This window comes from Myxine glutinosa, chromosome 4, assembly GCF_964187855.1.
Source record: "Myxine glutinosa chromosome 4, kmMyxGlut1.1, whole genome shotgun sequence".
Classification (NCBI taxonomy): Eukaryota; Metazoa; Chordata; class Myxini; order Myxiniformes; family Myxinidae; genus Myxine; species Myxine glutinosa.
Window position 1 is genome coordinate 61,236,208 of NC_136264.1, and position 24,466 is coordinate 61,260,673.

The 24,466-nt window shown below is 47.0% G+C and overlaps 1 pseudogene; it reads right to left on the reverse strand.

The window, feature by feature from the left end:
* Positions 1-24,033: 24,033 nt before the first annotated feature.
* Positions 24,034-24,466, reverse strand: part of LOC144891604 (uncharacterized) — a 30,401-nt pseudogene continuing 29,968 nt past the window's right edge.

Genomic DNA, 24,466 nt, shown 5'->3' on the forward strand with positions numbered 1-24,466 from the left:
CTGGTGTCATTGGCAGGTAGGACAGCATTCCAACAGCCGATCAATGTCCTTGTTAACGTTATACCAGTACATCGTGTCCTTCGCCAGCAGTTTAGTTTTCTCATGTCCAAAATGGCCTGAGTGGAGTTTCTGCAGAATGTCGTTTTCATGCACTGAGGTATAACGACTCTCTCTCCTTTAAGAATTACGCCATTTTCAATTGACACCTCATCCAGAAAACTCCAGTATGTCCTGAGATGAACCAGGAGGTCCTTCAGATGGTCTGGCCATCCACTGATAATAAAGTCTCGAAGTTAACTCAGGTCAGAATCACAAAGTGTTTGTTTCCTGTTGTTGCTGAGACAACCTCTCAGAAGAGAAACGGGCCAAGTCAACACGCAGGTGCAAGTCAATTGTCATTGTATTGAGTGGACTAGGAAGGCGGGATAGGCCATCGGCAAGCTGACTGTCTGCCCCAGGGTGGTCCTCCGTTGTAAAGTTATACCCTTGGAGTCTGACAAGCATTCGTTGCAATCTCGGTGGGGCAGCAATCAATGGCATGTCAATGATCATCAACAACGGTTTATGATCGGTGAGCACAATGAAACTCCGACCATACAGGCAGGTATGGAAACGTTCAATGCCAAACACGATGGCCAATAGCTCACGTTCAATGCAAACGTGACGTTGTTCAGTGTCTGTTGGAGATTTGCTTGCATACGCCACTGGCTTTTGCTGGTTTCCATGGGCCTGAAGCAATGCTGCACCAAGGCCTTGAAGACTGGCATCAAATTGGAGGTTGACTGGCTCCTCTGGCTGATAGTAGTGGAGAAGAGATGTTTCTGACACCTCATTCTTCAGATGATCAAATACAATTTGATGGTGCGGCTCCCATAGGAATTCAGAATCATTTTTGAGGAGGTATCTAAGAGTCGCGGATTTCACACTGAAGGCCTTGATGAGCGCGACAAATATGTCATGAGGCCGATGAAATGTCGAAGGTCGGCTTTGTTCTTAGGTTTTGTAACAGCTCTCAGATCTTCAACCTTCTGCTGGCCAGGCTGTATTCCTTGTCTACTATAAGTCTTACAGAAGAAGGGAATGCTGGTCTTTTTGATGTGGCATTTGCTTGAATTAAAACGAGGCCTTCGTATTGTGCTGTTTTCATCAGTTCCTCGAGGTGCCGGTCATGCTCCCCCTCATTGGCACCATAGACAGCGATTTCATCTGCTATGCCAACTGCACCTTTACAATTCTGGAGAATAATAACTTCTGTCCTGGCTTCTTCTGTCTTCTGAGAATAATAACTAATAACTTCTGTCCTGGAAGTCCTTGGTGTCCTTGTGTTTTATACTTCTCCCACCCCCCCCCCCCCTTCCCACGCCTCCCCCCCCCCCCAAGCCCTCTACCTCCCACACATCTCCCTGCTCTCAAATGTTGTGTTTGTCTGCTTCCCCTTCTCTCCCCATCTTGTCTTCCGCTCCCTCTTTTTATATATTTTGTTTGTCTCTTTGATTTGTTTGTGAAATAAATGTTAGCTCTTTCACGAGCCTCGATTCTGTATGCATTAAAAAAAAAAAAATACGGTCCCTTTCCATCTGGAAAATATCGTGGCTTACCCACGGTCCAAATGGCAACCGTTGGAAACAATACCGGCCCGCTGGGTTCTGAAATCTAAGAAGTTGTTGGCCATCTTCATCGATTCTTACAGACCAATAACCTGACTTGGCATCAAGTTTGGAGAAGTATTTCGCGCCTGCAAATTTGTGATTGATCTCTTCCATTGTAGGTATTTTGGGATACGGGTGAATCAGGGCTTGATTGAGGTGCTTTGGGTCCAAACAAATCTGAATATTGCCATCTTTTTTGGTTACATACACGACCAGTCAAAAGTTTTAGAACACCTCAATTTTTCCAGTTTTTGTTGAAATTAACGCAGTTTAATGTCTCAATGTACTCTGAAATTAAGCATGGAACAAATAAACAATTGGAGATAAAAAAGAAATCATGGAATCATTTTGTTTAACAAAATTTAATTTAATTTTTTGACCCAGCAAAGTAGCCACCTTTTGCAGATATAACCGCCGAACACACTCATGGCATTCTTTCTACAATGGAAATCAAATATTGTTCGGGAAGTTCTTCCCAACACTGTTGCAGAAGTTCCCACAAATGTGTTGCACTTGGAGGTTGCTTTGTTTTCACCCTTCTGTCCAGTTCATCCCAAACCAGCTCGATGGGGTTTAAGTCTGGAGACTGTGCTGGCCATTCCCTGATTTGAAGCCACCGTCTTGTTCTTTTCCTCGAAGGTAGCTTTGACATAGCCTGGAGGTGTGTTCAGGGTCATTATCTTGCTGTAGGATGAACCCCGTGACCAACAAGGTGTATACCAGAGGGTATTGCATGGCACTGCAAAATGCTGTGGTCACCCTTTTGGTTCAGTGTGCCAGTCACGCTGTGCAAGTCGCCGACTGCATCCAGCAAAAGAGCCCCAGACCATCACACTTCCTCCTCCATGTTTGACAGTTGGTGTCACACACTGACGAACCATCCTTTCGCCTAATCGACTGCGGCCACAAACCCTGCGTGAAGAACCCAAGATTTCAAATTTTGATTCATCATTCCATAAGTCCTTCTTCCAGTCTTCAGTTGTCCACTGGCGGTGCTTCATGGCCCAGGCAAGCCTGTTTTCCTTATTTTGCCACCTTAGCAATGGCTTTCTTACTGCCACTCGACCTGTCAAACCTTCAGCTCGAAGTCTTCTCTTCACAGTTGAAACTGAGACTTGCTTACTTCAAGCAGTGTTAAGCTGTGCTTGAAGCTGTTGTCCTGTGAGCCGCCAATCACGCAAGCTGTTGACTCTCAGAAACTTGTCTTCTGATTCTGTTGTGGCTTTGGGTCTGCCAGACCTCATCCTGTCAGAGTTTCCTCCAGTTTCCAATATACTATTTCCTGTAGTGCAATATTGTCCAAATAATGCTTCAGAGGGTGTAATAACAGTCTGCTCCAATACTGCTTTCATAAAGACAGGGGGTTTGCAATGAAGTGAACAGGAGAGGTTGGGACACATGTAGGAATTGTTTGCATCAACTTTCAAGGCTTAATTTACTTACATTGCTGCAGAACAGCTGTAAGTTGTTAACCCATTACTTGTTCCCTGAAGAAAGTCTTTTTTTTTTTTTTACAATATAACAGTAAACTGTTAACTGTACATATAACAGTAATTTTACAATATAACGTTAATTTTCATTATTTTCCCGTTTTTGCTGACCTAAACTTTTTAAACCTCGTGCAGTTTACTGCTTACCTTTGTACCATTTCAGGTTATTCCCTGGACATTAAAGTGCGTAATTTTCAATGAAAACTGGAAAAATTGAGGTGTTCTAAAACTTTTGACCGGTAGTGTAGGGGTTCTGCGTGGTGGATCGACATGTGGTGCGACATTTGGGTCCACAACAAGCTTATGCATTGAATGAAATTCACCGATGCGGTCAAATTGTTGTGGGTATGCATCCATAAGATCCTTCACACTGTTGTAAACCAGTGGTTGGTTACTGTTCACTGAACAATGCAACGTAACAACGTGTAGATTCTCACACAATGGGAGGCCCAGATCTGCAGGACCACTGACATCCACAGCAAACAAACGTGTGCTGGTCCACAGTGATCCCTTGTAACTGCAGGCCACGTCTACAGGGCCAAAACACTTGATGTGGGTTCCATTGTACGCAGTTAAGACACTCTTTGCTGTCTGAAGAGTGCCAATGTAGGGTTCATAATTTGAATTCAGCATTTCAGGAAACATGTGTCGAAAAGTGCGAATGGGCAACGTGTTTCCTTGTGCACCTGTGTCCACCTTCAGCTTAAGATAATGAATACCCGGCCTGTTGCATAGACTGAAATGGAGTGTTGTGTAAACCTCATTACGTTGACCAGGTGTATCAATCGAATCAAAAGTCAATGAATCAAACTGTGATGCAAGGTCATCAGGGTTATCAGTGTTGTGCTGACGCCTGTGTTGCTGTTCCATTATAGGTGAGTCATACACTGCTTCGTGTTGTGCACTGGCATGGTGAACACTATGAGTGTTAGGAAACCGCGAACACTATGAGTGTTATGCGTAAGGTATGGGTGTTGTCCTGGAACTCGAGGGTCTGGTGTACCTTCTTGATGAATGCTGTGAAGATAAACACGAGCATGTGATTTCCTGGGGTTCCAGCGAGAATTCCGGCGAGCATTACCTGGAGGATCATAGTTGTTGGGTGCAAAGCTTCTCAATGTTTGATGTCTGTGGGCATTCAATGAGAGGTAGAGTCGTGGTTGTTGAAACTTGGAGGTAAGACAGAACTTGGCCCAATGGCCTAGTTTAGCACACAATCTGCATGTGTCTTTGTGAGCAGGACAATGGTTACGTGTTGGAGGGTGTGAGGTACCACCGTTTTTGCACTTACTGAGTCTCGGGCCAACAGTGGAGATGTTTACGTTGTCGGTTGCTTTGTTAGCAAATTCACTCATAGTATGCAGCTGTTTGATGTATGTGGCAGACGCCTCGTATGTGCGCCCCAGTTTCAAGGCCTCGTTAAGAGTAAAGGTCTTAGGTTTTGTCAGAAGCTCTTTCTGAAAGTCGGACATTTGGGTACTTGCAATGATCTGTTCTATCAAGCGGTCATCCTCTTCTTGTTTGGAGCTGAAATCACCCTTCTGAGATTGAAGCTTGCACCGGCTGATGAAGGCATCCAGCCACTCACCGAGATTCTGGCAGCAGTAACGAAGCTCCAGTCGACAGATCCTGAAGTTATCCGAGGGTTCCGTTTGTTCCAGGAAGCAATTGAAAATATGTGCGGGTTGCTGCCGCTGTTTGTCTGTTGAAGTCCATGTGTTGTACCGGTTGAGGCCTTCCTCTCCCACTTGAAGCAGGATCAGTGGCACCTGGTTGTTCTCTGTAATGCCTCACACTTGAAAGTACAGCTCCAATCGCTGCCTAAACATCTTAAAGGCTGCCGCGGTGTTAGGCGCGGTCCAATCCATGCACGGCGTTCCCGCCAGGTCCGCCATTGTGAACGGCGGCTGCGAGGTCAATGAGGAATGAGCCGATTATAAGAAGCACGGGAAACACTGGCTTTTTGCCTCGATGAGCTCGAATATGCGTCGTAAAACCGCTGCCACCATGGAAAGTTCCGATGTAGAATAGATCACGAGGTGATGTCAGAGAGAACAATCACTTATTGCAACACCAGGAGTCATGTTCATGTCGAGGACCCCGAACACACACCGCCTGCACCCATCGCCGGAACTCCGCCTTCATACTCCAAAACGAAAGCAAGCACCTCCGGTTCCACACAACTAATGTAATACCATTACATGCACCACAGCCTCAAGCGCACCCACCGTCTTGCTTATACGGTACCTCCCCGCTGCCTAGAAGAAATGCACACACATGTGTGATGACATCTTTGCCATGGTCCTTCAGGGTGGTGAAATGCGTGATTTGATGCCTTTGTGCTTTGTTGATTTTTGAAACGTGTGTGAATGGTTAAAGGATTTGTGTGAATGAATGAGGGTGAAATCCACCGAGCCAGGTCACTCACCTGTAACACCAGGACAGGGCCCACGGAAATTTGGGGCCCATTGAGATGGCCCCGCAGGTAACATTTGGTATTGTGGCATCCACGTGGGAACGTGGTCTGAAGGAAGGGGTATGTTGTTTTTATTGAAATTTTGCAATGGTTGATCGGTTTTGTGGTTAAGGTAGGTTTGTGTGTGTTGCTGTTTTTCTCTTCCTCCCCAGGAGTTAGGAACGAGGATTCTAATGATTGTAAATATTTGAAATGTAAGTTGTTTCTTAAGGGGGTAGAACGGTATGGAAAACAGGTAAGCTATGGCTCACTTCCCACAGCCCTCCTGACTTATTTCATCGGCTAATTAAGTGTGAGTCGGTAAGTGGCCTGACTGGGTGGGTAGCACCTGCAATGAACCTTGCGGGAGCTACGGTTCCAGGAGGGGGGCTGTGTTACATTTATATGGGGTAGACAATGATTATCTTAGAACCAGGTAGAATGTGTAAATTTGTGTGCTCCGATTGTCGTGAAGAAGAAGAACCACTCCATGTAATAAGTAGGAACTTTGCATTAGACCGGACTGACGGGTTAAATTGGATATTCATCCCCATCACGAGGGGTGGCGCTTGTTAATTAGCTCAGGGATTATGGGTAAATTAATCCCCTTTTGTGTCAATACCTCTGTAATCTATACCTTTGTTCCTTATGACACCGAGGTGTGTACCCCAGTTTAGAATAGGTACACCGTATCCCTGCGTGTCGTAAGAGGCGACTAAAAGGGTTGGTGTCAGGAAGGGCATCCGGCCATAAAAAGATTTCCTCAAAAAGGGAACCATGACAATTACAACTACATATGGACAGGGTACAGCTGAAAGTACCCCGTGGGGGTCCTCACTCCCTCTTGTCAAAAATCAAGGTGGGGAACCCGATCGAAGCAAGGGTGGAAATCACTCCATTTATGATGACGAAACATCTGATGCCCCACGTGGAGATTGGTTTCTGATGTTTGGGACATGGAATGTAAGGACAATGACAGGGAGATCAGGAGAAGTGGTGGAAGTATTGGTCAGAGGAAGAGTGGACATGTGTTGTGTGCAGGAGACGAGATGGAAGGGAAGTGGTGTGAGAATGGTGAAGGGTAGGCAGGGACAGAAATACAAGTTTGTGTGGCAAGGGTGCCCCGGAAGGCATGCATGGTGTTGGTGTCCTGTTTTCTGACCTGTTTGCAGACAGTGTGGTGAGTGTGACGAGAGTGAGTGAAAGGTTGATGATGTTGAAAATGATGATTGGTATATATATTATAGAGGTTTATATATATATTGTTTATATATATAGAGGTCCGCTTCCGGTCCCTCGAGCGACGGGGCTTGCTTTGATCTCTCCACGGCATCAAAGTTTGAGTGTTTTCCCGTTCGTTTCTTTGTCAAATTTCCGCTGCGTATTTTGTTGTGTATGTGTTATTGTGTGTTTCTATTTGGTTTTGGTTTTGTAGTTGTTGCAAATTTGTGTGTAATTAGTCGTTTCTTTGTCCGTGCCTCGTGCGGCCTGGTGTCTCGTGCGGCCGCCTCGTCTCGACTTGTGCCCCGCCCCCTATATTCTCGTTTGTTCTTTCACCTCTGCTCCTGCTTTCTCAAATCCACGTTCTCACTTAGAGACTTTTCCCAGATTGTTTTCATGGTTTTGTTGAAATATTTCTTTAAATATGTTTAAACCGCAGCGGTGATCCCCCCCCCCCCCCCCAGGATTTCCATGTTTTAAACGTTTCCCAGTGTGTACCCTGGATAAGAATAGGTACGCCATATCCCTGCGTGTCGTAGGAGGCGACTAAGAGGGTTGGCGTCAGGAAGGGCATCCGGCCATCAAAAAAAAAAACATTGCCTCAAAAAGAGAACCATGACAATTACAACTACATTTGGGCAGGGTACAGCCCGAAGTGGAGATCGGTTTCTGAGGTTTGGGACATGGAATGTAGGGACAATGACAGGGATATCAGGAGAAGTGGTGGAAGTATTGGTCAGAAGAAGAGTGGACATATGTTGTGTGCAAGAGACGAGATGGAAGGGAAGTGGTGTGAGAATGGCGAAGGGTAGGCAGGGACAGAAATACAAGTTTGTGTGGCAAGGGTGCCTGGAGGGCGTGAATGGTGTTGGTGTCCTGTTTTCTGAGGAGTTTGTAGACAGTGTGGTGAGTGTGACTAGAGTGAGTGATAGGTTGATGATGGTGAAAATGATGATTGGAAAGCTCTTGGTGAACGTCATCTCGGGATATGCTCCGCAGGTTGGTCGGAGCGATGAAGAGAAGGACAAGTTCTGGTGTGCGATAGAGAAGCTGATGGAAAACGTGAAAGATGAGGAAGTTGTTGTGGTAGGAGGAGACCTAAATGGACATGTGGGAAGGAGTATGGATGGTTTTGAAGGAGTTCATGGGGGTTACGGATATGGTGTGAGAAATGGAGAAGGTGAAAGGATTTTGGAGTTTGCTGATGGAGCTGATTTGTTGATTTGTAATACTCAGTTCCAGAAAGAGGATAATAAGCTTGTTACATACACGTCAGGTGGGTCGACGACAACCGTTGACTACCTGATGGTGCGTAGGCGAGATAGGGGGCACCTCCGAGACACAAAGGTGATCCCGGGGGAGGAGGCTGTTTCACAGCACCACTTGGTTGTCTGCGACATAAGGGTGAAAGGTGCGAGGAGAGCTTGGCGGGTGAAGTACCAACCGAGAATGAAGGTGTGGAGGTTGAAAGAGGTGACAGTAAGGGAGGCATTAAAAGAGAGGCTGAGTAGGGTCGAGGATGATGTGGTTGAGCTTGAAAGTGGTTGGATGTCAATGAAAGCTAGTCTGTTGGGAGCCGTTGGTGAGGTATGTGGATGGACAAAAGGACCACCAAGGCACTCGGAAACATGGTGGTGGGATGATGAAGTTGGAAAGACGATTGACGAGAAGAGGAAGAAGTTCAAGGAGTGGCAGAAGGCGAAGGGTACGGGAGCAGAAACAGCAGAGCATGAAAGTTATAAGGCAGCCAGGAAGGCTGCAAAGAAAGAGGTAGCAAAGGCGCAGGAGGCATGTAGGAAAATGTTCGGAGAACGGTTGGATTCGGAAGAGGGTCAGAGAGCGGTATTCAGGATTGCAAAGCAGATAGCGAAAGAGAGGCGTGATGTGATGGGGGTGAGCTGCTTGAAGGATGAAGTGGGACAAATCGTTGTCGACCCAGATGGAATTAAAGGAAGATGGAAAAGATATATGGAAATGCTGTTGAATACAGAGAATGAATGGGATGGCAACATAGAGAGTAACCCAGTTTTAGGACCGGCAGAGAAGATAACTGAGAAGGAAGTTGAGGAAGCGATAAAAGCAATGAAGGGTAGAAAAGCGGGAGGGCCGACGGGAGTTGTGGGAGATATGTTGAAGGCAGCAGGAAGTTGGGGTGTGAAGAGAATGACAGAGATCTGTAATCTGGTGGTGAAAGAAGGCCGCATTCCAGTGGCTTGGGAACTGAGTACCCTCGTCCCTCTATACAAGGGGAAAGGTGACCCTCTGGAGTGTGGCTCGTACCGAGCGATAAAGTTATTGGAGCATGGAATGAAGGTATTGGAAAGGGTGTTGGAGAGGAGGATAAGGCAGAAAGTGAAGATTGACGAAATGCAGTTTGGATTTATGCCAGGAAGAGGAACGACAGACGCGCTTTTCATTGTGAGGCAGTTGCAGGAGAAGTACATGGAGAAGAGGAAGAAGTTGTTTATTGGGTTTGTTGATCTGGAGAAAGCATTCGATCGGGTTCCACGCAAAGTATTGACATGGGCATTGAGGAAGTTAGGAGTGGAGGAATGGTTGATCAGAGTAGTGATGGCAATGTACAAAAGAGCACGCACAGCTGTAAGGACGAAGGACGGGAACAGTGGTGAGTTTGAGGTGAAGGTGGGAGTGCATCAGGGGTCGGTACTAAGTCCACTACTATTTGTAGCTGTGATGGAGGTGCTGGCTCAGAACGTAAAGGAGGGTTTACCGTGGGAGTTGTTGTATGCAGATGATCTGGTGTTGATTGCGGAAAGTATGGATGGACTGAAGGAAAAGATGAACACGTGGAAGGAATGTATGGAGACAAAAGGTCTGAAGGTGAATATCGGAAAGACGAAGGTGATGGCAAGTGGTAAAGCATGTGGTGAGGTGGAAAGAACTGGGAAGTGGCCCTGTGCTGTGTGTAGGAAGGGTGTCGGAGTGAACTCCATTCAGTGTACAATGTGCGCTGAGTGGGTTCATCAAAAATGTAGTGGTCTGAGAGGGTCATTAACCAGTGTGGCAGCTACATTCAAATGTAAGGTGTGCACAGAGGGAGCTGCAGATGGAGGAAATGTTGAGTTGGATCTTGGAGATGGCGTGAAGCTGGAAGGTGTGAAAACATTTTGCTACCTCGGAGACATGCTGAATGGAGAAGGTGGATCAGACTCGGCAACGGTTGCTCGAGTGAGATGTGCGTGGAAGAAGTTTCGGGAATTGAGTGGCGTGCTGATGATGAGGGGAGTGTCGTTGAAGCTGAAGGGAAAGGTGTATGCTGCATGTGTGAGAAGTGTTATGATTTATGGGAACGAGACATGGGTAATGAACGTAGAGCAGCAACGAAGGTTGGAAAGGGTGGAAATGCGAATGGTTCGACGGATGTGCGGAGTATCGTTGAGAGAGAGGAAGACAAATGATAAATTGCGAAAGATGATGGGAATAGAGCCTGTGATTGATGCTGTGAAGAGGAACAGGTTGAGATGGTTTGGTCATGTGTTGAGGAAGGATGAAAGTGACTGGTTGAGAAGAGTGATGGAAATGAATGTAGAAGGAAGTAGAAGACGGGGCAGACCGAGAAAGACTTGGCTAAAGATGGTGGAAGAAGAAATGCGGGCAAGGGGGTTAACAAGGAGAGATGCAGAAAATAGGGCAAAATGGAGAAGATTGTCATGGGGACCGCAAGGCTAACCCCCGCTCTAGCAGGGAAAATGGCCTTTAAAATGCATGTTGTTGTTGTTGTATATATATATATATATATATATATATATATATATATATATATATATATATATATATACTGTATATATATATATATATATATATATATATATATATATATATATATATATATATATATATATATATATATATATATATATATATATATATATATTGTTGCGGATATGAGGACTGTATATTTTTTTGATTGTGTGCTTTATTATTATTATTATTGTTTATTCTGCGCCTCCTGCCTCCGGAGCTGTGTAAAGGTCAAAGGGCATCCCATAATTAGTCCACAAGCATACACGTCAGCCAATAATAGAATACCCCTGTTCGATAGTTATATCTTATTCTGTGTTTTAGGGTAAGGCTGTGTCTCCCATTAATTGAAGTACTCCATTGCACCAGTGAAAGAGATAGACTCCCTTCATTCCCATTCCCAAAACCTCCATTCCCCCTTTTCGTCGTTTGGCAATTACCTCCCCTCCAATAACCGCCATTGACCACGAGGCAGGGTCGGAGAAGAAAGGCGTGTCTCCACCTCGTCATAGAGGGGAGGAGTGAGCCAGCCCCACTCGACCAACCATGAGCCAGGGGTTTGGCTAGAGAGGGCGGAGGAAGAGCGATCGGGGAGGTTCGCAAAGGTTGAGGGGCGGGGCCTATATAACCCACAGCGCGACGCTCCCCCAGGCAGTCGAGCTTTGAAGAAGAAAGAGAGGCGCTGAGAGGAGGGAATGAGCAGGCGTGACCGCAGCTAAAATCCGCAGCGCGACGCTCCCAAAAGAGAAGCTGAGACGAGCTTTGAGAGATGAGCTTTGACCGGCAGACAAAAGGGAGCCCAAGCCGTTGAGAAGAGAGAGGGTCCAAGAAGCAGAGCTGAGTTGTGTGGTTTTGGTCATCAGTGGTTGCGTTGTGGTGGTCAGTGGTTGCGTTGGTTGCGTTGAGTTGTCGGTGGTGAGGAGTGATTGGACCAAGAGAACATAGAGAACATCCAAGGAGAGGACATCCCAGAAAGCACAAAGCCTGTTGTAATCCTGGGAAAGCAGCGGCGGCCACAGCAGCAACAACACCCAACAGCCACTTGGGGCCTGGACGGCGGTTTTGAGCAGGGCCGCGAAGGAACGGCGGCTGCTAAACGCGCCGATCGTGCTGCACAATACAGCTCCAAGCCATCCTCTCCTTCCAGCCGATTCCTGTCATCATTCCCCGTGTGAGTCTGTCTTTTGTTTGTTCTGTCCCTGGGTTAATTAAGACTGTAGGTAAGCTAGCGTTGCACTGTGTCACCTGCGTCTTATGTGTTGTAAATAAACGTGACTGCTTTCTTTTTGCTTATGTGTGTAAATAGTAAATAAATTTAGTAGTATTTCCAAACCTTTCTTTGCCTTCGTCTTCCTCTTTGCATTCGTCGTTTTAGTCTTTTCCAGATTGGGCAGCTGCGGTGCGATACGGCCAAAGTTTGGGGTGAATCGGGTGAGTTGGGGAAGAATCGGGGGAACTGTTAGGTCGCGGTAATACACCACCGCTCGGTCAATATAACATCTTAACCGCGATCCGTAACAATTGGTGTCGAGGAGTGAGATTCGAGGCCCGAACCAAATTTTGTTAAAAAAAACATCTAGGAAAAAATTTGTTCAAAATTATAAAGTACCGAAATTTGATTTTGTTTTAAAGAAAAACCCGAATTTTGAAATCGCGCCATGGCTGGTCAAGGCGATCGAATGCCGGTGGGTGAGCTAGAGGAGGGGTTAGGAGTAACCCAGGATCAAATGGAGGGGAGCAATGAGGAGGCGGTTGAGGGAGTATCAGACGCACAAGATGGCGTCCTCGCGCATGTGGGTGTAGCGGCACCAAATTGCGCTGCGCCCATGGTCGCGGCAGCCGAGCCAGAGATGCCAGAGTACATGCGAGTCTTTATGATTCAAATGATGGCAAAAATGGGTGCTCAGGGGGAGCGATTGGAGGGCCAAATGGGGGTAATGGGGAAACGGATGGATGCTCAGGGTGAGCAATTGTGGGTAATGAGGGACGAAGCGAGGGGTACCGGTGAGGGGTTAGACAACGGGATAAAAGAGGTAAAGAATGGGTTAACGGGGGTGGAAAATAGAATGGCTGCCCAGGAGAATCAGATAGAGGGGGTGAAAAATGGGTTAATGGGGTTAGAAAATAGGATGGAAGACAAATTGCGGGAAATAGGGGAACAATCTGCCAGGGAAATCAAACGAATGGGGAACCAGATAGAGGAGGTGCAAATCGGGTTAGAAAGTAAACTGGATGCTCAGAGGGATGAATTGGGACAGATGAGGGTGGCATCTACAAAAGAGATGGAGGAGATGAAAGAGGGGATACGACGAGGTGTAGGTGAGGAGGTTTCGGGGCTACGCGAGGAGGTAAAGCGAGGTGAGAAGCGTATGGAGAAAGAGGTGAGAAATGGGACGGCAAAGTTACAAGGGGGAATAGAAGATCTGACGGAGGAGGTGGAACAGCTGACAGAGGGACAGACGGAGTTAGTGGAGCAGGTTCAAAAGAACACTGCGGTACTAGGAGGGTTAAAGGCGACACAAAAAGTAATTAAAAATGACTTAATAGCGACACAGAGGCAATGTCAGATGGTACGTGAGGGACTGACAATGAGGTTGGATGAGGTGACAGAGATAATGGAGACGAAGGACCGAGAGGTGAGGATGCACATAGAGACGGTCACGGTAGCCTTAGAGGACGAACTTGAGGAGACGCACCGGGAAATAAAAGAGGTGAAGCAAAAATTAGAGGAAGTGGAAGAAGAGGTGAGTGAAATTAAGAAGGGACGGACAGAAACTAAGAGGGAGATAAAGGAGGAAGTAATGGAATTGGTACAAGGTCGGTGCTCAACTCATGATGTGCTGCTCACTAACCAAATAAAGAGTTTGCAGGTGGCAAAAGAGGTGCGGAGACGAGGTGCCAAGGTGAGTGGCGAAATATTCGGCAAGGTATATGATGTGAGGAAAGCTTCAGTCGGCTTGGGGATTGGTTTGGATCCGGGTGTTCATGAAAGGCCGTTGGTGAAGTGTGCGACAGGTCTGGTGTGCGAAAAAAGAGGTGTGCGAGAATGTCCGACCATGGGGTGTGTGAGGAAAAAGTGCGCGCCGACCAGTGAGTGTGCTGTCGAGAGTGAGTCGGTCGTAGCGCGTGTGCGAGGGGGTACATGGAAGCGCGGTGTGGTGAGTGTTATGGAGGAAGTAACGAGAGAGTGTACACCTGTGGTGAGTGTTACAGAGGAAGTAACAAGAGAGTGTACACCTGTGGTGAGTGTTACAGAGGAAGTAACGAGAGAGTGTACACCTGTGGTGAGTGTTACAGAGGATGTAACGAGAAAGTGTACGCCTGTGGTGAGTGTTACAGAGGGTGTAACGGGAGAGTGTGCGCAAGAGTGTGCGCGAGAAAGGTGTGTAACGGACAGGTGCATGAGGAAAGAGTGCGCTGTCGAGAGTAAGGGTGAGTGCGTTGTCAAGAGTGGTGGTGAGAGTAGTGAGAGTGGCATGGAGTGTGAGTTGGTTGTGACAGGTGAGCGAGGATGTACACCTGGAATGGAAGGATGCACACCTGGAATGGTAGAGCGTGTGTGGGAATGCACACTTGAGTTGGTCGTGAGGCACGTGGTTGGGTGTGCGAGTGAAAGCACACCTGTGATTGTCACAGAGGAGGTGACTGAGGAAGGGGCGCGAAGAGGTGTGTTGGTGAGGTGTGCGAACAACGAATGCGTGCCAAAGTGTTCGGTGGTCAGGTGTGTGACCAAGTCTGTGAGTGGAATGAGTGTACCTGGGTGTGTTAGAGAAGGTACGACGAAGAGCATGGGAACAGCTGGATGTATGGGCAAGAAAGGGGTAGCGTATGTGTGTAAGCATGCAGGTGAGGCATCGACGGTAACCGGGTCAGCGGTTAGATCGACTTTTAGCCGAATCGGGCACTCGGTGCATGCCGGGCTTCGCGTGCCGCGAGAACCAGCGGGGATCCGAGCCACGGCGGGTTCGAAAGGACCGCCGTACGCGATCCACGCTGGGCCTCGCTTGGAACGGCCGCGTCCGTGCTCCACTGGGCGGAGCGGGCAGCTCGATAGGAAGGGTCGTCATGGCGACCACTTTTTGTTGAGACGTGCCGGCAGGTCGAGATCGGGACATTGGATGGCTCCACGCCGAGGTGGTGCGTGGGATCTCGGCCCGGGTAAGCCCTGGTCCCTGCCCCGAATGCGGGACGTATCCAGCCGCTGGCACAAAACAACCCGTAATCATTGCTCGGCTGTACGAAGCCGAGCTTTAGAAGGGAATTGGCGCACCGAGAGGATCTAATAAGTAGACGGGTGATGAGGATAGTGTTTTGGCCCCGAAATTAGAAAAAAAGCAAAATTTGATGATTGGTACGGTGATTGGCAGTTGATTGGCTGAAATTTGGTGTGCCAAATTGATAGTGGGACCTCCCCGAGGTGGTGGGATGGGCAGTCCACCATCCCCCCACAGAAGGGGGGGGGGCAAAGGAGCACTAGTTTATGGGGTTTATGGCAGTGAAAACTAGCCCGGGTGGGTTAGGATATTGTGTGTAGGGCCCTAGAAGATGACATTAGGTAACGTTAAGATTAGTTAGTGACTGATACCTGTAGTGGGGACGCAGGTAGTTTAGTGTGGATGATAATGACGTGGGAGCGCAATAGTTTAAAGGGACGACTGGGAAGCGCAAGTTTCAGAGGGGAGTAGTTAGATGAGATGATGCCGTGTGTGTGAGGATTGAACAGGTGTGATTGCACAGGTGTGCAACTGAACAGGTGTATGGAGCAGTGTTTGAGTGATGGTAATGGTGAGGTGTGTTGTGTTGACCAACTGGTCCAGGAAGGAAGGAGGGTGCAGGTGGCACCAGGTGTGAGTGCACAGGTGTGCACCAACAGGTGTGTGGAATACATGGAGTGTGGAATATATGGGGTATTGGAATGGATGGTCGTGGAGTGAGTATGGTGGAAACGATGGAGTGGAGTGGATGGTGCGAAGGTGTGAATGGGGGAAGAGTGGACCCCCATCACGAATACCCGGGGCGGGTAGTGTAAGTGTTAGGTAGAGGGTACAGGTAAATTGTGGTCGGATATTGGCATCTGTGGTGCGGGTGGAAGAATGATGATTGGATGGGTGCATTAGTGTTGTGGAAATGGCTGGGCGTGTAGCCTGTTAGTGGGTGTAGTTGGTTTGGGCACTCCACCACTGTGAGGATCTCGGCCAGGTGAGGCCGCAGGTGGGCTCTGGGAGCCGGTAGTTGTGGATGGGGCCCGAGGATCCGGAGGACGGACCCGGGTAGCCCAGTGCCAGAGGGCACCAAGGGGTGACAGAGCCAGGAGGGGCCTTCCCAAATTAGATAGGTTAGGTAAGGAGCAGGTAAGCTCGGGTGGCAACTACAGTGGTGGAGGTGTGCAGGTGGGTAGACCTGCTGGGAGAGCTACACGTCGCAGCCCAGAAATTGTGCGAGGGCACCGGGAGATGAATCGGGGGAGTGAGACCCCAAATTGAGAAGCACCACAGTTTGGTCAATGGGAATTGGTTGTTAGAACCCATAGTGTAAGTGGCCAATGGATTGGCAGGGAAAGACCCCGGGTAGTGTAAAGTGTGTTAAAATCATTTAGAGGATAGTTAGGATGAAGGATCTCCTCGCACCATCTGCATCCACTCACCTGAGGTGACAGGTACTCCACACCATGCCATGTTTTGATTATTTTTTATGATGCAAATGTTTGGATTGTGAGACGCATCATGACGTGGGTGTGACATTGTGCTTGATGTTCCATCTCTTCCTCCTTATGAGGACTCATGATGAATTGGGTAATGGCAAATTTTGGTTAGAGGGATTGTGGTGACGAATTTGGTATAGAGGAAATATGGGGATACGTGACAGTAGCGACGGATTGGTAATGTGTAGATTTTTGTACATATGGGGTAAGGGCAAGGGTAGTGTAGGTGACAGGGGGGTGACGTACGGTAGGGACGAGCTTTCTCACTTCGCCCTCCGTACGCATTTCGCCTTGCATTGCCTTATTGATGTGTACCCTTGTGACCTTACCCCTCACTCAATTGTCCCCCTTTTGTCTCCCACATGACCTGTGCGCTATGGGGCGCCGAGGGGAGCGTACGTGAGTCGGCCATTGTGCGCCCGGAACTCTCAGAACCAGCTGTCTGCATCGATGCACCACATTATGGACCACATGTCTGTGGCCGAGCACCACTTATGGACCCCATGGGTTGGGGCATGGCCCCTCTGCTGGAACCAGCCATGAGGGCCCGAAATCTTGCTGGCGGACCTTGGCCACAGGGCATCGATGCCCCACAGGTGAACCACACGTAGTCGGCCCTGTGGGCCATAAATAAAATGGACACGTTGGGCACACTTTATTGCAAATAGGCCACCAGTAAGAAAATGAGAGAGGATGACAACAACTGGAAGAACAAATAATAATAACCAGCAGAGGGAGCCGAAGAGCAAGAGATCACCTGCAGGGTTCGGGGTTGTTGATTTATTTTTTTATTGTTGAACATTCTTGAACAATGGTGACTGCACCGATTGGTGCTTGGGTGTGTATTGGTGCGGTTTTGGGTGCTTTCATGGTGCATTGATGCAGAGCAGACTGTCTCCCCCCCAGAAAGAACAATTACAGGTCCTGGGTTAGTCTTGTAAATAAAAGTAGCGTCAAGTGTAAATAATGCTCCCCACCGTCAGTGTATAGTTTGAAGACAATTCCGCAATTCGGTTAACTGTGGGCGTAAGTCTGTTAGGCAGGGTGCAATGGAGCAGCGGGACACATTTATTTATGTTTTAAAACTGTCGCACTCAGGGTCAGGTTAAAAGTAGAGGGAACTACACCTACGTGTCACACTAAATAAAAGTTGTAGGCCCGGGACGTGCCTAAGAGGAGGAGGGTGCAGTGTTGCGGATATGAGGACTGTATATTTTTTTGATTGTGTGCTTTATTATTATTATTATTGTTTATTCTGCACCTCCTGCCTCCGGAGCTGTGTAAAGGTCAAAGGGCATCCCATAATTAGTCCACAAGCATACACGTCAGCCAATAATAGAATACCCCTGTTCGATAGTTATATCTTATTCTGTGTTTTAGGGTAAGGCTGTGTCTCCCATTAATTGAAGTACTCCATTGCACCAGTGAAAGAGATAGACTCCCTTCATTCCCATTCCCAAAACCTCCATTCCCCCTTTTCGTCATTTGGCAATTACCTCCCCTCCAATAACCGCCATTGACCACGAGGCAGGGTCGGAGAAGAAAGGCATGTCTCCACCTCGTCATAGAGGGGAGGAGTGAGCCAGCCCCACTCGACCAACCATGAGCCAGGGGTTTGGCTAGAGAGGGCGGAGGAAGAGCGATCAGGGAGGTTCGCAAAGGTTGAGGGGCGGGGCCTATATAACCCACAGCGCGACGCTCCCCCAGGCAGTCGAGCTTTGAAGAAGAAAGAGAGGCGCTGAGAGGAGGGAATGAGCAGGCGTGACCGCAGCTAAAATCCGCAGCGCGACGCTCCCAAAAGAGAAGCTGAGACGAGCTTTGAGAGATGAGCTTTGACCGGCAGACAAAAGGGAGCCCAAGCCGTTGAGAAGAGAGAGGGTCCAAGAAGCAGAGCTGAGTTGTGTGGTTTTGGTCATCAGTGGTTGCGTTGTGGTGGTCAGTGGTTGCGTTGGTTGCGTTGAGTTGTCGGTGGTGAGGAGTGATTGGACCAAGAGAACATAGAGAACATCCAAGGAGAGGACATCCCAGAAAGCACAAAGCCTGTTGTAATCCTGGGAAAGCAGCGGCGGCCACAGCAGCAACAACACCCAACAGCCACTTGGGGCCTGGACGGCGGTTTTGAGCAGGGCCGTGAAGGAACGGCGGCTGCTAAACGCGCCGATCGTGCTGCACAATACAGCTCCAAGCCATCCTCTCCTTCCAGCCGATTCCTGTCATCATTCCCCGTGTGAGTCTGTCTTTTGTTTGTTCTGTCCCTGGGTTAATTAAGACTGTAGGTAAGCTAGCGTTGCACTGTGTCACCTGCGTCTTATGTGTTGTAAATAAACGTGACTGCTTTCTTTTTGCTTATGTGTGTAAATAGTAAATAAATTTAGTAGTATTTCCAAACCTTTCTTTGCCTTCGTCTTCCTCTTTGCATTCGTCGTTTTAGTCTTTTCCAGATTGGGCAGCTGCGGTGCGATACGGCCAAAGTTTGGGGTGAATCGGGTGAGTTGGGGAAGAATCGGGGGAACTGTTAGGTCGCGGTAATACACCACCGCTCGGTCAATATAACATCTTAACCGCGATCCGTAACAATATATATATATTTATATATATATATATATATATATATATATATATATATATATATATATATATATATACTGTATATATATATATATATATATATATATATATATATATATATATATATATATATATATATATATATATATATATATATATATATATATATAAAGTTTATATATATATATATATATATATAAACCCATCCTTAATAATATAATCAATCCTTTTTATAAACGACAGCGTGGTATTGTTAAGATTCATCAAAGAACTGAACTATTCTGCTCACCCATTTCACCCATTCTGCTCCCTGGTTTACCCCTGAACTCCGCCTGATGAAAACTCGTGCTCGCCAACTTGAAAGACTCCGCAATAAAACAGGTCTCACAGTTCACTCCCAGGCCTACAAGGACCACATACAACACTATAAAGATGCCCTCTCCCGCGCCCGCTCCGCCTACTACTCTCAAATTATCCACTCTGGCTCCGGAAACCCAAAAGCACTCTTCTCTACAATAAACAAACTCCTCAGCCCCCTGAACACCACCACCCAGTCATTCACAATAGACAACTGCATCTCCTTCCTTTCATTCTTCCAACGCAAAATTGAAAACATCTACAACAGCTTGACCACCGCCGCACCCGCTCCCCCTCAACCCACCTGCCCCCCCTTATCCTGCCATCCCCTGTCTCAATTCTCCCCAGTCTCCCCTACTGACCTCTCTGAACTCCTCATCGGAATGAAAACTGCCACCTGCACTCTTGACCCCATCCCCTCCAGCTTTGTCAAGGCCTCCCTTCCTGCTCTCTCTCCACTTATCATTGCAACAATAAACTCCTCCCTGTCTACAGGCATCGTCCCACCATCCCTCAAAATTGCTGCTGTTACCCCCATTCTGAAAAAACCTGGACTAAACCCTGACACCCTAAATAACTTCAGACCCATCTCCAACCTACCCTTTCTGTCAAAGGTTTTGGAACGCGCTGTAGCCACTCAACTCAAACATCACCTCTCTGCCAATAACCTGTATGAAACATTCCAATCCGGATTCCGCTCCAACCACAGTACTGAAACTGCTCTCCTCAAAATCACCAACGACCTTCTCCTCTCCTCTGACGCTGGCAACCTCAACATTCTCATCCTCCTCGACCTCAGCGCCGCCTTTGACACCATCGATCACACCATCCTCCTCACCCGACTTGAAACCACCTTTAACATTACCGGCACTGCCCTCTCTTGGATTAAATCATACCTCTCTGACAGGCGTCAGTTCATCTCCATCAATAACTGCAAATCCCCCACTGCTCCCCTCCCCCAAGGTGTCCCCCAAGGTTCAGTTCTTGGCCCCCTCCTCTTCATCCTTTACCTGTCCCCCCTCGGTCACTTAATCCGCCGTCATGGTCTCCAATTCCACTGCTTCGCCGATGACATCCAGCTTTTCATCTCCACCAAGTCCATCTCCACCGCCACCCACTCTATCCTGACAAACTGCATCACTGAAATAAAATCCTGGCTTCAAATCAACTTCCTCAAACTTAACTGTGATAAATCTGAAATAATCATCATTGGCCCAAAAACGCTCACCAAGTCCACCCATAACTTTGCCCTCAACATCGACGGTTTCCCAGTATCCACCTCCCCTCACATCCGGAATCTTGGCATCATCTTTGACCAAACCCTCTCCTTCGACAAATACACTAAACAGATCACAAAGACAGCCTGCTTTCACCTGAAAAACATCGCCCGTCTCCGTCCATCCCTCTCCTCCGTGGCTGCAGAAACCCTCATCCACGCCTTCATCACTTCCCGTCTGGACTACTGCAATAGCCTCCTTTATGGTTCACCCTCAACAATCACCAATAAACTCCAATACATTCAGAACTCCGCTGCCCGTCTACTCACCCATTCCCGGACCCGTGACCACATCACCCCCGTCCTTTACAAGCTTCACTGGCTCCCCATCTCCCAGAGAATCCATTACAAAATCCTCCTCTTGACCTACAAAGCCCTCCATAACCTGGCCCCATCCTACCTGGCTGACCTCCTCTCCAGACACACTCCCACCCGCAACCTCCGCTCTGCTGGTACCAACCTCCTGACCCCCCCCCCCATCCGGACCAAATTTAGATCCTGGGGGGACAGGGCCTTCTCCATCGCTGCTCCCACCCTCTGGAACTCGCTACCTCACACCATCAGAGACTCCTCCTCACTCACCACATTCAAAACATCACTCAAGACCCACCTGTTCAACACTGCATTCAACATTTAACCCACAGCATCTAACCCCTGACTATCTCCTCTCCTTCTCCCTCCTTTGTGCTTTGAATATTTCCCTATTGATTCTTCTTTTTTTTTGCAATTGTCTTTATGTTTTGCTATGCATTATGTTTTGCACTCTGTCAAAGCGTCTTTGGGCTTCCTGAAAAGCGCTATATAAAATAAATGCATTATTATTATTATTATTAACTATTTCTATCTCATTAACAATACATCGGAGTTTGTTGTCATTACAATGCATTTTATTAATTAAGAGGACGAAGGACAGGTTTCAATTGGAATGCCCGCGATAACTCGCTTACTTAGAAGTTTTATACTTCTACACTTGGGACTGAGGTGCTTGCCAATGGGGGTGGGGAGTTCATATTAGTACTAGTCACAACTTTCAATGATTAAATAATGATCCGTATATTACCAAGATATCGTTATCTAAATGGTGTCATGGGGGTGAGGTTGTCGTGTTTTAAAGGGGTCGATGGGGGTCTAATGTAATTAATGCAACTACTCACATTCTGTGCAGACAAACAGACCCAAATCAGACACCCTCTCCTCCGTCGAGAAGAAAAAGTATTGAACACAAAAAAAGATAACGCAATCAGAGAAGATATTTGAGGATTTTCACTTTTTTTCCACAGAGATTTCAAAGAGAACAAGCGTTACGCCTCGGTCCCCTGTCGGGGAAGTGATGTGAGTTGACAAAGTGGAAGACGCAGAAAACATGCGATGATATGATATTTTGCTCACAAGGTTCAGACATACATGGAGGCGGCCATCTTGAATTTTGACGTGGCGACCCAATTTTCAATAGCCTTCTTCCTTATGCCTAGATACACCCACACACCAGATTAGAAGTTGGTACTTCGCTTATTTTTCAGGATATTCCGCTCACAATGTTCAGACATATATATGGTGGCGGCCATCTTGGATTTTGACGTGGCGACCCAATTTACAATAGCGTTCTTCCTAATGCGGAGATACACACACACACCAAATTAGAAGTTGGTACTTCGCGTATTTTTCAAGATATTCATCTCACAAGGTTCAGACATACATGGCGGCGGTCATCTTGGATTTTGACGTGGCGACCCAATTTTAAACAGCCTTCTTGCTTGTACCGAGATACACCCACACTCCAGATTAGAAGTTGGTACTTCGCTTATTTTTCAAGATATTCATCTCACAAGGTTCAGACATACATGGCGGCGGTCATCTTGGATTTTGACGTGGCGACCCAATTTTAAACAGCCTTCTTGCTTGTACCGAGATACACCCACACTCCAGATTAGAAGTTGGTACTTCGCTTATTTTTCAAGATATTTCGCTCACAATGTTCAGACATATATATGGTGGCGTCCATCTTGGATTTTGACGTGGCGACCCAATTTTTAACAGCTTTCTTCCTTATGCCAAGGTACACCCACACACCAAATTAGAAGTTGGTACTTCGCTTATTTTTCAAGATATTCATCTCACAATGTTCAGACATACATGGCGGCGGCCATCTTGGATTTTGACGTGGCGACCCAATTTTAAACAGCGTTCTTCCTTCTGCCTTGATACACCCACACACCAGATTAGAAGTTGGTACTTCGCTTATTTTTCGAGATATTTCGCTCACAAGGTTCAGACATACATGGCGGCGGCCATCTTATTTTGACGTGGCGACCCAATTTTAAACAGCGTTCTTCCTTCTGCCTAGATACACCCACACACCAGACTAGAAGTTGGTACTTCGCTTATTTTTCGAGATATTTCGCTCACAAGGTTCAGACATATATATGGTGGCGGCCATCTTGGATTTTGACGTGGCGACCCAATTTTAAACAGCGTTCTTCCTTGTGACTAGATACACCCGCACACCAGATTAGAAGTTGGTACTTCGCTTATTTTTTGAGATATTCATCTCATAAGGTTCAGACATATATATGGTGGCGGCCATCTTGGATTTTGACGTGGCGACCCAATTTTCAATATCTTTCTTCCTTTTGCCGAGATAAACCCACACACCAAATTAGAAGTTGGTACTTCGCTTATTTTTCAAGATATTCATCTCACAATGTTCAGACATACATGGCGGCGGCCATCTTGGATTTTGACGTGGCGACCCAATTTTCAACAACGTTCTTCCTTATGCTGAGATACACCCACACACCAGATTAGAAGTTGGTATTTCGCTTATTTTTCAAGATATTCAGCTCACAAAGTTCAGACATACATGGCATCAGACATACATGGTGGCGGCCATCTTGGCCGCCGCTTGCACAAGATGTAACCGCGGCAACCCTTGCAAGAGGGTTGACTACACTTTAGAAACTCATCAATTGGCTTCTCAACATCATGATTTGCATATTTAATGTGGAGAAATGTGCAAAACCCTGAAAATAGATAACGTGCAAGAACTCTCACTGGTCATAAATGTTTTTGTGCGTAAATAAACCCGATCGCTGACGAAAAACTTTGAACAAAGAACACTTTGTTTGTTTTGGTGTACAAGTTGTTGATCTCTGATTGTGGCCAGTTCATAAATACACAGCAATACAGCAATACCGGTACTGCACATTGGTTTATACTTTTGATTTTTTTCATTGGAGAGAGTAATGACTTCAGAATTAGTCTAACACACCGTAGGTACTCTTTGCTTCTCCCGTTGGTTGTTATCTCCATATGCATGTGTCATGGATTCCCTAATCCCTTCGATTCTGGAATAAGCACCTCAACTCAGACACTGTACAAGAGATGTATTGAGGGATAAGGATAACATGCATGGTAGATATATGGGCGCACAAGCTAGTAGCACCTTTTGGTCCTCACACAGCCAGCAACCAACAACATCTCAAGGAATCACAATTTGTATTCTGCTTCAAATAATTTTCTTCAAAGGACAAGGAACTCAAAACATTTCCCCAGTTTCACAGATTGTAGCAAGGAGAAAGGCTCGGCAGGCGGGGAGCTGCTCATGAGAAAAGAATGTTGATGCAAGGTCAAACAAAGATTTTGTCAACAGCTTCCCAAAACCAGACAGTCAGACGCGAGGGAGGCAAATGGGTCATATTGCCCTCAATTAGCCTGAGATTCGAATGAAATCCCTTACACATGTTTCAGAAGGCGCAACCCAGGTCTCAAAGTATCCACCTTCGTGTGTGTGAGTTGTGTTTGTGTGATTGTGTGTGTGTCCATATATGCATGTATAGGTGTGTATGTTTGTGTTGTTGGCTGCTATCTCCACATGTGGGTGAGTTTCTCCTGTGCGGTGTCTTCTCCCCCATGTGAATAAGTTTGTGTTTATTTAAATTTGATGACTGATTAAAAACCTTCAGAACACACAGAACATTTGAATGGTTT